The sequence below is a fragment of the Clupea harengus genome, chromosome 17 (assembly GCF_900700415.2).
Source record: "Clupea harengus chromosome 17, Ch_v2.0.2, whole genome shotgun sequence".
NCBI classification, from domain to species: Eukaryota; Metazoa; Chordata; class Actinopteri; order Clupeiformes; family Clupeidae; genus Clupea; species Clupea harengus.
Genome location: NC_045168.1, coordinates 15,700,847 through 15,705,846, shown reverse-complemented (window position 1 = coordinate 15,705,846; position 5,000 = coordinate 15,700,847). Strand labels below are relative to the sequence as shown.

Below are 5,000 nucleotides of genomic sequence, written 5' to 3'. Positions count from 1 at the left end.
ACGATCACCACTGCACACGTGTGTGTGTGTGTGTGTGTGTGTGTGTGTGAGCAGGAGTACTGACGATCACCAGTGCACACGTGTTAGTTCTGGGGTGTGGGAGTTTCATGGCTGAATCGACCTGTTTGCACCGTACAATATCAAGCCAGTTCAATGTGCCATTTATTTCGTCCAGGAAGCTTCAGGAAGCTTGCCAACCATTCTGTGTTCCTGTAAATAATGTATCACACCAAGGATGATCCAGACACACACACACACACACACACACACACACACACACACACACACACACACACACACACACAGACACACACACACGTATCACACCATGGATGAACGCTGAAAAGCATCTGATGGTCATTTCTAATTAAACATCTACAACTCGAGACAAGAATGTATTTTCTTAATGCAACGCCAAGAGGCACAGTATCAAAGGGCCGCTACAGGCTGAATTCACATCTGAAGAAGTGCTGAGTTAGCATGCTGGCATCACTGCCATGACGATGTTTTTGACAGATATATGAAAGTGCAGTTTGCCTATAAAACTATTTAAGCATTCCATAACTTTACAGAGTGGGCTTTGTATCTTCGATATCTTTAAGCAAGTGATACAAAGCACTGAACAGAGACAGGCACCTCAAACAGGCCCGGGCAGCTTGCTGTGCTGCTGTGCCAAGGCCCCAGGAGCCTCGTGTTTCCCTCCCGGCAGAGCCAAGGCCGCGGGAACACCGTGTTTCGCTTACGGACGCGTTGTTTTCCCCCCGCAGCCATAAATCTGTTCAGCAGCCATCATCACCATCACTCAAGCCCTCCCTTCTGCTCTGGCTCAGCTTAAACACTGCAGCTTTTAAAACACACGTCTTCAAAGCAGCGCAGCACTTAACACACACAAAGCCATTGTTTACATGGGGCCATTGCACCCCCACCCCCACTACACACACACACACACACACACAGGCACACACACACACACACACCTCCTCCTTTGATAAATCTGATGTCTGCAGTGCAATTAAAGCACATCAAAAGCCACCCGCCCCCACACCACCACGACGTTGTCGTTCTCTTTTCCTCTCCGTCATCCTTTCTTTCTTTCTCTCCCTCTCTCTCTCATGTCTTCCTCTAGAGCTCTCATCAATAGTCAATATTGTGCAGAGCCCTGACAGCCAGGGAACTAGAGAAACACACTGAGAGGCAGAGATAGAGAGAGATAGAGTTAGAGTGGGAGAGAGAAAGAGGGAGCGAGAGAGACAGAGATAGAAAGATAAAGTTAGAGTGGGGTAGATAAAGAGGGAGGGAGAGAGAGAGAGAGACAGAGAGAGAGAGAGAGAGAGAGAGAGAAAGAGAGTAAAGATAGACCCGTTGAGAACTGAAGCAAGAATTTAGGAGTTGAGAATCCTGCTCTACCTTTGATCTCCAGAGGCGGGGGGCTCTAGTCCATGTTGAGGGGCGAGGGAGGCGTTTGGTCGTCTAGTGGGGTCCACCCAGCCTCAGTACCGCTCTCCACATCACACACACCCACGCAAGCTACACACCTGCAGGGGGAACACACACAACACAGAGATGGTCAGAGCCCAGAAACACTCTACATCACATAGTCATTCACACAATCTACAGTCCTCCAGTGGAACTGTACTATTATGTCAATATAGCATAGAAGTATAGAATCATATAGAATAACAGGACGCATCTAGTCGATTTGTCTGGTCCATCAATAACGTTGCTCAATTGTGTTGCAAGGCAACTCGGTGAAAGCAAACAGCTGTCAAAATCAATGTTTGACTTTTCCCTGTGGCAGTGCCTGGCTAAATCATTGAATTTGGCTAAATAATTGAAAATCAATGAACCCTTACATCTGATCTCACTTTACAGCTGTTTGTTTCCACCCGATATGACGTCACGCCAACCGGACGAATGATATTGTACTTATACAAGACTAGAGCTGTAAAGTTAGAGAAGAGATTGGGGGTTCTGGGCTAAACATGAGATTAGGATCGGAACTGAAATTATGAAAGCAGATTATGACCGTGCACTTTACACTTCATACCCCCGGAGACAAGAAATACTCTTGATACTTCTGAGGTGTCCATTCATTCTCTACAACAGGGCACCTATGAAGTAGATCCGGTGATAAAGTGTGATCACCATTCTATATCAATGCTGTGGACACTTTGAATGGTAACTATTACAACCATAGTAAATAACGATTGATTGAAAAACTGCCCCTCGATAGAGGATACTACAGTGAGGGTGTAGTCAGGCAAGCTAATGAATGAACCAAATTAATTTGCTTTGAGTGCTACAACACTCTCGTTTAGCCTCGAGTGCTGTCAAACAAACTAACTAACACAAACACAAACATACACTCTCGTTTGGCTTCCAGTTTGCGCATTAACTCCATCCGCAGAAATTCACATGAATACACACACTCTCATAACCAAGGACAGAACTCGAGTGCTGACAAACAGACAAACACACACACACACACACACACACACACACACACACACACACACACACACACACAAACACACTCTGAAGAGTGAACAGTTTAAGTACCTCTCTCTCACTCATCTTCAGCCTGTTGCTCTTAGGTCACCCAAGCAATGTGACTTGTTCGATTGGGTTCAGACAATATACAGTGCGATGTGCATTGGACTGTGCATAAGAGCATGACCTCCACTTGCCTGCTGCCAATAATGTATAGTCATGGTACTCACATCAGCTACTTAATATACAGCAGCGATCTCAAGGAATAAAACACTACTGTGAAAAAACTCCTTCCAAAGACACCAGTTCAGAATGGAAGTAAAAAAAAAATTGTGAAAAGAACATTTGCGATGAAAAAATAAATAAGCCCACTGCACTTCAAACGCAGGGCTATAAATAAGAAGCCAGTCGAAGCACGAACGCGGTAAAACAATAACTGTGATTTGTGCCGCACTTGAAACTCAAATGCACTTTCAAGTTAATTGTCCTTGCTTTATCTCTGCCGCAAAGTCAGAGTGGCAATATTTCACGCCTCCTTGTTTGACTCAGATATACGGTTATTTTCTTTATTTCTGAAGGTGCAGGTTGCAGAGAACACATCGGAAATCACACAGAGACTTGTTGGACTTCAAAGCCTTCCCGTAATTGTGACACAGGAGGCTTGATAATCAATTTGTTTCATTTATTTCTAAAGGGGAACGGAGGAAGTCTTCAACTCATTACGATTCAAAGAGAGATTGCACAATACGGCAAGATCATTTTATGGGGAAGGAGAAAGTAAACGCCATTTACAAGATAGCCATTCAATTATTTCCTTTGCATTGTAAGGCTGAGTCCTCTCCTTCAAAGGACTACACTCACTTCAATGAATTTCATTAATCATTTAAGAACAATATAACAATCACTTGTGCATTGGTGCTGCCTGACAGTGGAAACATTCACTGACAACAATGTCTCTCTTGAGAAGAACTAAAAACAATCTCCGCTAGCTCGCTATCTCACTTTTCTCTCTGCCTTGAAGCTTGCTCAGGTTAATGACTGAAACCCACAGACATGTACGACGGCAATCTGGCTTTTACTGCCTACACACACACGAAAACACACACAGACACACACACAAAACACACACAGACACACACACGAAAACACACACAGACACACACACAAAACATAAAAGAGTAGCAGTTTGGTAATTGAATCAGGCCTCTAGCATGTTAATAAGAAATCAAAAGGAAGGGCTGGTAGCTGACGGTTTCATTTCAGGAAGGGGAGCCATAACATGAGGTATTATCATAGACCCAGGGGTCTCCAAAGACTGGAGAACTAACCAGCCCGTTTTTTAGAACATGTGTTCTCTGATGAGGGGCACTCATTTCAGTTGAAGTAATAGAGAAGATTAAAGGTGTGTGTGTATCAGGAGACAACATGGAAGTGGCGTGTAGATGTTGGATGAAATCAAATATTTTCAGCCCCTAAAACCCAGTTAGGGGGTGAATGAGTGGGAGAGAGTGAAGCTGAGTAAATCTTTGCAAATGAATCATGGGGAGCCGTGTGCTGTATTCTCAGTAGAGATCTCAGCTCTCATCCCCCTCCAGTCTTTTCTACCCACTCACTCACTCACTCAACCACTCTCAAACACAGACCGGCTCTCAGATTCCCTTCCCCCACCCTTTCCGTCTCCCTCTCTCTCTCTCTCTCCCTCCATCCCTCCCTAAAGTGAGCAACTTGTACCGCAACTCCCTTCCTTTAGAATCAAGACTAAATTGCAGCTCACTAAAGGAAGGACATTTAGAGCACAGCTCTGTGCACTGGCATAACTGCAGGGGAGTAGAGAGAAGGAATAGGAGAAAAGAAGAGAAGGGCAAAAGTAGGGGGAAGGAGAGAAAAAGAGCTAAGAAAGCAGCCTTTCACTGGAACAGCTGTGAGGAAGATATATGGCCGGTCTCCAAGGGCAGAGAAGGGTTAGAGAGGAGAGAGATCTGAGGAGTGGAGGAGAAGAGGAGAAGGAGAGATGAGAAGAGGAAGAGAGAGGAGAATAAGAGAAGAGGAGAGGACAGGGGAGGAGAGGAGAGGAGAGCGGAGGAGCAGAGAGGGGAGGAGAGGAGAGGAGGAGAGGAGAGGAGAGGAAGAGGAGAAGAGAGGGGAAGGAGAGGATGAGATGGAGAGGAGAAGAGAGGGGAGGAGAGAAGAAGAGGAGAGAAGAGGAGGAGAGGGAGAGGAGAGGTGAGGTGAGCAGAGGAGAGTAGGAGAGAGAAAGGAAAGGAGAGGAGGGGAGGTGAGGGAGAGGAGAGGGGAGGAGCTCTCTGTAGACGGGGTGATGATCCATGGCCCAGCCCTGAGGAAGTAGCTTTATGTTCTCTCATCTAAAGGCAGCTTCCCAGAGGAGCAGACAGCCATCATGATCAGTGTCATTACACACCTCTGGCCACTCCAGCAGCTACTTAACAGCACTGTGGAAGAACAGCCAGTCTACACGCTCCGGCCAGCTGAGATATGCTTCATGCTCAGGT

General features: G+C 45.9%; 1 protein-coding gene across 1 annotated transcript in view; it reads right to left on the bottom strand.

Moving 5' to 3' along the window:
- grik4 (glutamate receptor, ionotropic, kainate 4) overlaps nt 1-5,000 on the bottom strand; it is a 341,378-nt gene that overhangs the window by 255,085 nt on the left and 81,293 nt on the right. The window contains exon 2 of the mRNA XM_031583842.1: nt 1,408-1,535. The gene's annotated coding sequence lies outside the window, so the exon portion shown is untranslated. The remainder of the gene's footprint in view (nt 1-1,407; nt 1,536-5,000) is intronic.